The following is a 12,359-nucleotide window of genomic DNA, read 5'->3' as shown; positions in this document are numbered from 1 at the left end:
TGCCTGGGGATCACAAAGGCTCCTCCTCTCCCCACATCCTGGGCAGAAGTGCAGATGCTTTGTTTCAATGGCAAGCCCCTTCCCACCTAAGCTAGATCAGTTACTGGATTTGCAGGTTGCTGATTCCTGAAGTCATGGCATTGGTTTCATATTCAAGTGGCAACTTCCAGCAATTTCTCCTCCCTGTTTATGAATGCACAGATAAGGGATGCAGAGCAGTAAAGGTTTACAACCTTCTGCCTCTCATCTGGGGCATGTCCAGCTCTGTGTCTGCTCAGGAAAACTGAGACCTAAGAACGTAATTCAAGATGTGATCTCCCAGGCAGAAAGAAGAAATGTCACCCAGCCTCTCCATTGTAATGCCACCTTTGCAGTACTTCTGTTGCTGTTCTTTGATCAGGAGTGAACAACTGAGTGAAGCATCATTTTTATTGCTAGGCAAAATGTTTTTATTTGTCTGAGGGATTACTCCAGAATAGCTCTACTTCCTCCAGAGAAATGACATTTTATTTGTTGACCTAAGTGGGAGTGAATAGTACGTGTATTTTCTGTTATCTGTGTATGAAATAGTTCAGTTCTCTGATTTTTTTCTTGAATCCCAGTTTTATAATATTTACTCTTCTCTATTTGTGAATGTCTCACCACTGTAACCCAAGGTATTGGTAAGAATTTTATCACAGCCTTTCCATAATTTTGAAAACTTCTTTTAGGTCACAGCTGTGGCAGTTACTATCCGGGGAGAATAACTCAACTCCCTTAACCTTTTCTTACAGCTCAGATTTTGGAGACCTGATATTATCTTTGTTGCCCTACAGTATATCCTTTGCACGGCAGCGCTGTGCTTTCTGCATCACTGTGCTCAGCCCTGCAAAAAGACGTAAATATACTCCATATGCGTTATAGCTATTTAGCATCTTTTCATACAGGAATTATATCACCTCTTCTTCACCAGTCTATCCCCTTGCTAATGCTGCTTTATTTCTTGTTTGCCTCTCTTCCAGCTGCTGTGCACTAGGTTGGTGGTTTCAGTGATTTTTCTACAATTCCCTGAAGCCACTGATTATGGTAGGGTGCCTTGCTTGGGAAGGGACTTAGCAATTTCAGCATCAGGGAATTTATGCTGGGTAGTCCTGGGGAGTAAGGGAACCATATCAGTCAGAGTGATTTGAGGCAAAATTACCGTTCGTGATAGCAAACACTGTGGAGCACATAATGATGTTTTAGGCCAGAGAATAAAAATGCATCAAGATAGTGGCTCATTGCATCAAAAACAAAACTGCAGGAAGCATTTTCCATTGTTGTTGTCTTTGTGGAGCTATTCAGCAGAAGCAACAGCATCTGCAGAGAGTAGTGCTTCTTTCTTAGAAGTGTAGGTCAGAGGGGCACGATACTGAGGTTTGCATAAGGAGAGCAGCTAAGATGGCAGAGAACAGTTTCGGGTCTGTTAAACTGCAGAAATGTTCAGATGGCAGTCAGCAATTTCTGTATCTGATATTAATCGTGTGAGTTTAGACAGGACAGTTTGTTCTTCATCATAGAAGGCCAGAAATAAGCTGGGGGCTTCTAAGCAGATTATTATGTGTTTGTTTGTATGGGAGGTAGGGTTTGTCCTTGGTTTTATGGTTTGTACTGGAAAACAAAAGGCATGATCACATTTTAGCCTGGTTAAGTGTGCTCATCTAATTATCGGAATGCAGTTTGCTGCCATCAAATATGCAGCACCTGGAGTCCAGATCCACATCTGGATGATTCCCTGCAGCTGAGGCAGTGACCTACCTTCCCTTCTTTAGCTTTTACTGACAATAAATCAAAAACAAGAAAAATACCTGTGAAAACAGGGCAAAAGCAGTTTTCAACACAATTAAAGACGGTATGATTGAGATGAGTTGAAGTTTAGGGAGGCAAAGAAGAAATGATGAAGAACCCAAATTAAATAACCATGATAGAAATGACCCTCACAGATGAATCCCCCTCTCCTCAGGCAGAAGAAGATAGTGATGTGGCATTGGTTGTACTCTTGACCTTGATTTCCTAAGCCTCTAGATAAGGAAGGAAAGCACATCTGTTTCTTTGGCTGTTCAATGACTTTGGTGGCATAAAGAAGAAACAGTTCTTTGAACAATTTCTAAAATCGTGGCAAAATGAAGTTTTGTGAGGCCAGGTAAGTGGGAGAAGAAATTACTTGAATGAAATGCTAACTTATTTTGAAACATTTCCTTTCTAGCAGCCTCTCTTTTTGCTTTTTCACCTATATCCCATTTCGTCTACCTAGATTTATCTCTAAATTTCAGGTAAGTACCAAATGCAAATCTCCAGAGGTTGCATTGAAAGAAGAAAATGGTTATAGTGCATCGTAATAATGGCTTGATAGTTGGACTAGAAAATCTTAGAGGTCCTTTCCAACCTTCATGATTCTATGATTCTAAGTTGTATGGCTAAATTAGAGCTGGGCAGCCTAAGTGCAAATAGTGCTGGCGCTGTGGGAGAGGGATCATCAGCCTGATATGGATAAAGGGAGGCTGTGGGAGATGGCACAGCCTCTTCCCATCACTCTTCACCTCTCTTTGTGGTCCGTCTTCTTCATTTCTGGTTACTGTTGAAAAGGGTGATTGTAAATCACTTTGAAATCCCTCAGAAATATCAAAGTCCTTGTCTAAGTGTGCAGTTTCCTCATGATCTGAAGTATTACCCCCAAACACTCAAGATTTGTATTAAGCCATACTGTGAAATAATTTTTAAGCATTTCTGCTTGATTGGAAAAGCAATGTTTATTTCCTAGTGCTGGTATGGTACTTTAATCTGCAGAAGAGAGAGGATTTAGGAATATGTGCAAGCTAATGACAAATCTTAACTACTGTATCAATAGAGACATTAACGAGGTGAAGGAAAATGGGAGACTGGATCCCTCCTGTTGATCGCCTGACCCAGGACCGTTGCAGTATTGGAGGGTGCTGATGTGTTTCACTGTTGTGCTTACATCCTCAGTGCGATGGGATGAGGAGATGTTGATTCTGAACAAAGCGTCAGCTGATTCATTAGAAAATGATTATTCCCAGTCAGCAAGCTGTTGCAGAGTGAGCTGTTCAACAGTGTAACTACTTTTATATTGCAGCAGAAATGCTGTTTTGAAATGGCACAGACTGCTACTAACTGTATACCTGAGAGACCCCATGGAGGGTGGCAGCACCAGATGTGCACCAGCCCCACTGGCTTCTGGCTGTTTGGGCAGAGGGGAGATGCAGGGTCTCTCCCAAGACTTCCACTTGCACTGCAGCCTGCACTGGCACCAAGTTGCGGTGCAGAAACTTAGGAGGTATCCTATAGCTTAGCAAGGTGCATTCCTTGAGGAAATAAACAACAGGACTTCTCTGCAAGTAACTCAGAACAAAAGTACATTATAGTTGTTTTTTGCATTGTAGGAAAACCTCTCAGGTAGTGGCAAGCGATTTCTCTCCTGCACCTACCTTCAAATTCCAGGAGTCTGACTGAAACTTGGCTGCTTTCTCTCTATTTTTACATAGAAGACTATTAAGGAAACAATCATTGCTCTGGGTAAAATGGGCTTGATAGAGATTAGAAATGTGATAACAATAGAGTATATGTGTTTTTAGTGACATTTTACTGAGAAATATCTGGGAGTTTTGCTATTTTAATTACTTATTTAGCTAATTAGATACTGTCCATAGGAATCTGTCATTGGGAAAAAAAAAAAAAAAAAAAAGAACTGACTTTACTGCGATCCCACTTTTTTTCAAATGAATTTCATTGCCATCAAATAAAGAACATGTTTGTGTTTGTTTCCTCTGTTTAAATTCTACTTCCTCCTTGTGAAACTGTTAATATGGTAGGGTCCTGCTCTGAAATTGCCTACAAACTCTTAAAAACATAGTTAATTACAGATTGCCCAATTTAAAGTTTACAGCATTCTTGATACATGCAGAATATATGAAAGGTTTTTTATGTTAACCACCAAGAAGAAACACATTGTACTTTCTCTGTGCACTCGGAGATCAAGCGAGAAGGGGGTCCTTCTGCATGCAGCAGCAGAGACAACCAGGAAGAAAAACAAATTCTGATGGTAATGTAGATGAAATCTGTTCAACCACTGTACAATGTAGAGTGAATTCTTGCTGTTGTAAAATACATCACTTCTGGCTGGAGATCATACTACTTTAACTTATGGTCTAAAACCTGTTAACAGTGTAAAGTTAGTTTGTCTTTCAATTCAAAAAGTCAAAGTAATTTCTGCAACTCTTCCCAAGACTTCTCAGAACTGTGGAATGTGCCAAATCCACCTATAGCACCTGTTGGTAAGGAAAGAGAAGAGCATCTTGAAGCTCTGTAGTGCATGTTGGCATGAATAATATTCCGGAAGTGTGTAACTACGCACTCAGAAAGGGAAGACCTGTGCTGGAGAACAGCATTTTCAATTGGTCCATCATGTTAAAAGAGGCGGATAGTAGCTTCTGGGTGTGTGAATTGGATGGAACAGAGTGCTCTGTGCTTCTAACTGCTCTGACCCAAGCACTCAATCTTTTTTTTTTTTTTTTCCCCTCCTTTTTCATTTCTGTGGTAAGAACAGAAAGTCTTGCTTCAGTTCCACATGGGCGTACCCAAGCTGCTCCACATCAACTCCTTGTGCTGCAGATGTCCTGCAGGTGTGCTCAGAGCACTGTGGCATTCAGACCAACCTGGAATGCTGGGGCACTCAACAAGAGATGTGCAAGGTAAGAGAGGCTGGTGTGGTCTGAGCAAACAAGGACTGAGGCTGTAGCTAAGTAATTTTGGAGAGAAATGCATCTTGGTGGAGATCACCTGACATTTTCTTCAGATACCTCAGAAGGGGAAACAAAATGTAAAACATCCCTATCTCGTTGTATGTCTTTTTAAAGTGACAGCTGATTACGTTTTAAGAATGTTTTCTCATTTTCAGAATTAAATCAGTTTGGCATTCTGTAGCAGATAGTACTCATTAACCTTTTAAGGATTGCCAAACTGGTCTGAAGCGTTTGTGGAAAAATGAAGAAAGGAAAAAAGAAAAAAGTTAAACATCACAGACCTGATGCTTTTTGAAGCCACAGTTAGCAAGGACCTGGTCTTCTCCTTGTGGTAACTTACTAGGTGTGCTGTTTGGTTATGTTATGTTTAAGCAGGTTTGAAAAAAGTACTGTCTATGAACAAAACTTGTGATATATGCTATGAATGGTATTTATTATCTGAACAGACGTTTATGTTTACAGTGATTCTAATTTTCGTAATTAATGACTTCGTGTTCACTCTTCTGGATGATGGGGAATAGAAAATGAAAGTTTTTTTCTAAACCCAAGTAAACATGTACAGTGGAAGCCAGGAAGAAAAGAATGGCTTGATTTTAAACCATGACTGGTGACAAATCTGGGAATCTGTAAGTAAAAACTAAGTAGGAAATGTAATGTTATTCTGTAGGCATCTGTCTTCCCTTACCGCCCTCATCACTCAAAATACATTGCTGAGAGGAACTGGGAGACATCCAAGCCATGATTATTTCTATGAAGTACATATTGTGTTGGGAAGGGAGAGGAAACTTCTAAAAATTTTGGTATATGTATTTATGTAGATGTATGTGTGTGTGTGTATACTCACATAATTACGATCTGAGTGTTGGTCCAACCAATGTCTATGATGTTTATGGTCTCGGATAGTCTGCTTGCCATAACTGTTTTTCCGTGTTTCTTTAGTACCTTAAAGGCTTCATAGTGTCCCTGTTTTAGTGAAACAGAGCTCAGGCTAAGAAACTGAGGTTACACAGATTAATCTGCTACTTCATTTATGTTGTAACAACTCTCCTGTAAGCTAAAATGGTTCATAAGAGCTTCTACCAGTAATATTTTTCTTCCATGTGAGGTGGCTATCCCACTAAATTAATCCCATGTGTTATTTTTGATGGTTTTAAAGAAACGTAAAAACATTCTGACACAACCCTCCTTCTAAGAGAAGAGAATGGCTCATGTCCTTTAGTTGGGTGCAGATCATTTCCCACAGCGGGTTTATGTCTATGAAGTACCAAGTTCTAGACTTCTTAGCAAGTGTTTTGGCTTTTCCCTGGTCCATCATAGATGGTGGCTTTGCCACCTTGTAATGCAAAGACAATTACACAGTCACTTAGTTCATGCAGAGCCCAAGTCTTAGAATAGCTGTGCTGGAGCTTTGATACCAGTCAGCTGGCCATAATAAAACAAACCAAGGCAACTAGAGGTTAGCTGGGAGAAACCAGCCTTTTCTGAACATCTACTGTTAAATTAAAGTACCCCAAAACATCCGGGATTTTTCAAGTTGCACATCTTGCCAAACTTCCTACCCTATCTTTCCTCTTCGGAGGATAAAACAGGAAAGTGATAAGAGCAATGAGAATGCTAACGTATTCATCCTATCCCCCCTATCTCCAAGTAACTTGGAGAAAAGAAAAAGCATAGAAAATAGGAGGATGTCTTATAGCTCAGTTTGTTCGGAGACATAACAGGGGAAATGTTTTTGAGTGGTTTCTGTTCAATCAGCAGCTTTTCCAGTTGCTGTGCATTTAAGGTGTATGCTGAGGTAGTCATGGTGAATGAACTTGATGCAAGGAAGTTTCATAGCTCTTTTAGCTGTGTTCTTGTGAAATGTAAAGTGGAAGAGAACTTAAGATCTGGAATTGTGCACTGAATCTTTATAGGACATGCCCATGCAAATAGAAGGTGTTTCATCTTACTGAGAGTAGACAGGTGTAAAACCACAGCCAAACATTTGCAGTGGAAGGGTTGTTGAGGTCAAGATGCTTTTCACCTCTGTTGCAGCAAGCATTTCTCATAGTATGGGCACCAGCAGCCTGTCATGCCTGATGTGCATTGGATTTAGATCAGATCTCTCATAAGGGAAACCTGACCCCTGCCCCTCCTTGTGCCCGTGTGTTGCACCTGTAGTCAGAGCAAGGGAAGGTGGGGGAGCTGAGGGACAGCTTCTTTTAGGTTCAATCTCCTGTCCTACAGCACAAGATGTATCAGATGATGTAACGATCTGTCAAGCGACAGCTCTTTTTGAGCTCGGGTGGAGACTGTAGGCTCCCAGAACACGTCAGCTAATTAGCACTTAAACATCTGTGTAGCAAAGGCTATAAATGGATGACTATTTTATTTTATGCTTAAATTATTGCATGCATTTTTAACTCATGAGAGTGCATTTGATATTGTTTCTAGAATTTCCAGACTCTAGAGATAGGTTTTACTTAAATACGTACAACCAACAGGAATGTATGGGTTTAAATTTCTTTCCTTGCCTTACCAAAATTTCATACAAAGATTTCATTTAAAAAAATTCAAAAATTTCATTTAAAAAAACCCTCAGAAAGCATGGTTAGGAAGCCAAAACATCCTGCAGTCTTGTTTCCTACATGGTTCTATCCTGGAGCTGGTTTGTACCAACCAGGGCATACTGGGCTGCCCTCCCTGGTCCTTTCTCACCAGAGCTTGAGGGCATAGTAGGAAAGGTATGGCTGGAGAAGATTTAAATAAAGTGGTATCAGTTTCTTAATCAGTTTCTTTCCTCACGTGTGGGGCTTTGTAAGCAGCAGCCTTTGGATGCTTGCAGCACAACTGCGCCTGTCCGCGCATTAAACCTTGACTGCGGGACTCTCGTCACAAATGAACTGTCAAATCATTACTACGTTTGATGCAGCATAATCTGTCTTGAAATTAGAACTGGTCCATCCAGGCTCGAATTTCACTTGCTACTGAGGCTAATACACTGTTTTGAATATGCATTCATGGAGATTCACATCCACTGGGATCCGAAGGGAGTACAAGTTAAGAGCAGATTTTCTGAATTAGCATGTCGAGAGGGAAAGGTCTTTCATTTACACTGCTGCAGATGCCTCTCCCTCTTGTTCATTACAATTGCATTTCATCAGCTTTATGATGTCCACATGTCAATTGAGTGTGAGGATTTTGCACACAAAAGAGCCTCAGGGAAAACGACTTCACTAGCTAATCAGCTGATTATCATACCTCAAATGGGCTGCAGTATGCTGCTCCAAATACTACATCAGCAAGAGCGGAATTGAAGATTAAGACAGCAAAAAGAAAGCTCTACAGCCCAGTTTAAAGAAATCAAACAGGAATTTGTCGGGGATAGAAAGAAGCAAATATAGTTGGGACAAGAGCCTTTGAAATATCCTGAGGCTTATTACAAAAAATAACAAAGCCTTCTTTCAAAAGGTGTGGGGAGGTGAAAGGTTAATTAACTGTATTATCTGCCTGTTTATGCCCAGCTGTGTAAAGCTCAATAACACAAGCTCCCACCCTGGTTTTAACATTGCATCCGAGAATCCAGACGAGTTGCAAGAACAACCTCTCCTAATAATTGAATTAGCCTCAGAGCGAGCTGGAGGTGCACAGCACACAGCTTGGATCTCACGCTGCTTTCCGCCCCTCCTATGCACCTTCTATTTGGATGGGCTTCTATTAAGTGTGGTCTTTAGCAACTGCTTTCCCTAAATTGACCAAAACAATAATAGAGGGTCCTACAGAGAGTCTGGCACAATAGCTGGTGGCAGCTGTACGTGTGGGCTCCCCCAGCCTCGGAATGCAGATTTCAAAGAAGTAACGTTTAATGGCTAGTGTGGGCTTTTTCTTTTTGTCTGAAATTTACCAAAGTTTTATCCCAGCTCCCTGGAGCCTTCTCCAAGCCTATCTAAAATGCAGTTAGAGCAGAGGCTGTCTTTTGCTTCACAGAGCGTCTGCCTTATGCTTTCATCAGAGTAGTCTAACTCACACAGATGCACTATTTAACAATGCCATCCCCTGCTTTCATCAGAAGGGGGAAGGTTGCAGAGCTGAGCCCTGAAGAATAAGGGGGGCAGGTCCCCTGTGATCGGCGAAAGCTGAACATCGGTGCCAGTTTCCATCTGTCATGATAGCCTATCTCCGAACCTTCAATCTGTCAAAAGCTTGCTGCCTAGCTGAAGGCTCCAGGAGATTTGGTGCACTAAACACATTTGACAACAGCATTATCACTGCAAGGAGCCCAGCAAAATGCCATCAATGTGTTAATTGTAGCTGGCTATGTAAAATGTCACTTCCCATATCATTTTACAGCAGCTTTGCCTATTTCACAGCTCCTAATTTTCCACACTTTATGAATACGTGGATTGTTCGTGTAGAAACGTGGTTTTTTTTCATGTCAGCTATGGGTCGTGGGTTTTTTGTTGGTTTTTTTTTTTTGTTGTTGTTTTTTCTTTTTCTTTCTCATTTTGCTTTTCAAATAGAGGCTTAATTTGGGTTTAATGCTTTGCTCCAAGGATGCAGTAGCATCTACAGAAAAATAAATAAATAAAACTCACTAGCGAAAATGAATTGTCCGTACATTGCTGCTGTTCTAATTTAATATCTCATTGGAGATTTATTCCTGGGTTTGTACGTTCTTTAGTGTATAAATGATTCATTTTGCTGCTGCTACTGCAGCTAACTGCCTTTATCGAGTGCACAGTATTCTTACATCCCTGAGAGTTTTTCTCCATCATGATGTAAGAACACTTTTGTAATGATAAACATGAGAGTACAGCATAAATAAATGAAAAATCCCCCTTGAAGATATGAATGTGCTTTTTAGCACCCAAGTAGCTAATATTCAATTTCTGGTACAACCAGTGCCAGGTGTTAAATTTCTCTAGTTACTGTCACTAATGCAAATTAGATTCTTTTTCTGCTCGTAAAAAATCAAATCCACATTAGAAATTAGCTATAAAATGTAATGACTTAAATGCTATAGTGTTTTACAAATCTCCCTGCATTTCTGTAGCAGATAATGCTATAAAACTAGGAAAGGATAATAAAATATGGTAGAAAGTTGAGTTATTTAAAGGTCTTTTGTGACTGCTTACTCAGGGATTTGATGTATTATTTCGCTTTCTTTGCTTGTTGGAAGAAATAAGCATGCTTATGATTTCATTTCTTTACCAGATTAGATGTAATCAAAGTCTCCTTCGAATTTCATGTTACCCTGGCTGCTAGGGCTGTTTGCATTATTGGAAAATATCATGTGGTGAAGTTTATATTTGCAGCTTTTAATCATCGGAATTGTAAATGTCTGACGGCTATTAAGAAAGTTGCAGTGATCTTGTTAGAGGCTGTAGTAATGAGATACGTGGGGACCTGAGTACATTTTCCACACAGAATTTTATTTTTGCTCTTCACAGACGATCTTTCAAAAGCAAATAGGGAAAAAATGAATGCTCTGAGTGAACAAAACCAGTGCAGTGCTCATTGAAAAGGACCTTTCCTATTATATTAGGAAAAACAGTCTTCAAAATTGATGAGCAACAAAGCCACGTTTGCTAGGGTTCAAGACTGACAAACGTTACATACTTATTCAACGCAGGTATCTTTGTTAAATACTTAAGATACTAAAATTGCAATGAAACTTTAAATCATAGGAGAACAGCGTATTTCCTGTGTAGTGAGGGAAGATTTCACAAAAATTAACATTTCTGATCTCTTGCATTATTGCAGAATGAGTTCAGGTGCTGCAGTTCACATTCGGCATCTTTTTTGCAGGAAGCACAGATGAAATTTCACAGCACTCGGCTCCAGTTGCTGCCATGGGATGTGACCAGGGCACAGCGTTTCCTTGCAGAGCTCTGGTTCTTGCTCATTTTGAAAACGTTTCCCTCTTTTCTGTGTTCCTGAAACAGAAGTTGCTGGAGATATGAATTATTTTGGTTACATGTACAACCTGTCATGCATTCCAATCTGCGTTTCTTCTCGGCCTTCAGTAACTGTGGCACGTTAGCTCCATTATTTGCAATGGGACACAAGGTAAAAGGGGGAAGGTGTTGATGTTGGTAGTTCACAGGGCAATGAGAGCCATGAGGGTTTTTTGGAGAGTCTGCTCGGGATTGGTGCTACTGAAAAGATGTTGCCTTGATGTCATTACTTGAAATAGTGAGAACTCTCTGAAATCTGGTCTCTGAAATCTGGATCATGCTGCTCCTTTTGGAGGTCTAGGTTTTTAGAGAGGAGTGTGGGGGTTCTGGACACAATCTTCTTAGTGTTCCAGACCTTCTCTTGAAAACCCATCTGAAATGCTTCAGGTACAAAAAGTTAAAGCATTGTATCCTGAAAACCTTGGCTCAAGAATTCAGCAAGAAAACAGAGCAGAGACCACGCTCTCCTTGGGTACTTAGCTGGTGATTCTGTCAAGCACTTCTTCCTCAGTACAGGAGGCATGGGATTTAACATGTGTGTATGTGTATGTATATATATATATATATGTATGTACATATATATATGTTAAATATACATGTTAAACATATAAACAATAATATAAACAATATTATATATTGTATATAAACAATAATATAAAGCAAAAGGCAGAGGTACTGAAATGTGAGGGGCAGTACCTGCCATGGAGGTGTCTCAGCTCCACCACCCCACCCCACCCCACTGACACGTGTGTTTCTAAGAGTGAGCTCAAGCACTGAGGATGTGCAGGGTGCTGCTCTATAGCAGCCTCTTCTCATCCCTCCAATCCCAGTTGCAGCCAGATGTGCTTCTCAGACAAAGGGGATTTTGCACCCCCACGAGGGACTGGCAGACAGATTGAGACTCAAAGACTTCACGTATCTCCTGGGATGAAATGCTGGGCTCTCAACAGAAAACTGCATCCTGTGGCCCTAGCTTACCCCTTACAAAGGAGTGTAGAAAATCTGCAGCTCAATCATGTGAGGAAATCAGTATTTTAGACCATGAGTATTTCTCATTTAAGTGCTTTCTTCATGAATTGCATAAAATACAAGTGCTTTTTGTTGTTTTATTTTTAAATTTAAACCTTGTCACAAGATTTCCAGAAAAACTTGGACGTGTTTAGATGCAGCCTCTGCGTTTCCGCATCAAGACACCAACAGATCATGCCTTGATCCAATGTGTTCTGTTCAAGGACAGCTAGCAAGACAAGGTCTCGTCTCACACACTATTAAATGAGGTGCGTGTAACCCCAAATTAAGTGACTGTTATACCAGGCAATTTGACTATTCTAAAAACATCGAAGGAGTCAGAGTTGAAATCTGTGGCCTCATGAAGTCATCAAATATCATTATAATAAACACTTTCTGTTATTTTTCCCCTGTTCTCAGCATCATTCATTTGTTGTTTTTCTAGGTGGTATCAGAGCAAATATCAGAAATTCATCTGTTCCTGATCTCTCAACTGGAAAGAAGTTGGAAAAGTGTCTGCATTTCTAGCGGACACTGGTACTTGAATTTTTATGTGTTGTTTCCTGATAGTTTTCATTTATAAACTTAGCCTCTCCATTTAACTTCCATGTATTGATACTCTGCAAATTTAAAATTA

Source organism: Tympanuchus pallidicinctus, unplaced genomic scaffold (assembly GCF_026119805.1).
Source record: "Tympanuchus pallidicinctus isolate F22 unplaced genomic scaffold, pur_lepc_1.0 scaffold15, whole genome shotgun sequence".
In the NCBI taxonomy this organism is placed as follows: Eukaryota; Metazoa; Chordata; class Aves; order Galliformes; family Phasianidae; genus Tympanuchus; species Tympanuchus pallidicinctus.
Note: the sequence above shows the minus strand (reverse complement) of the source record.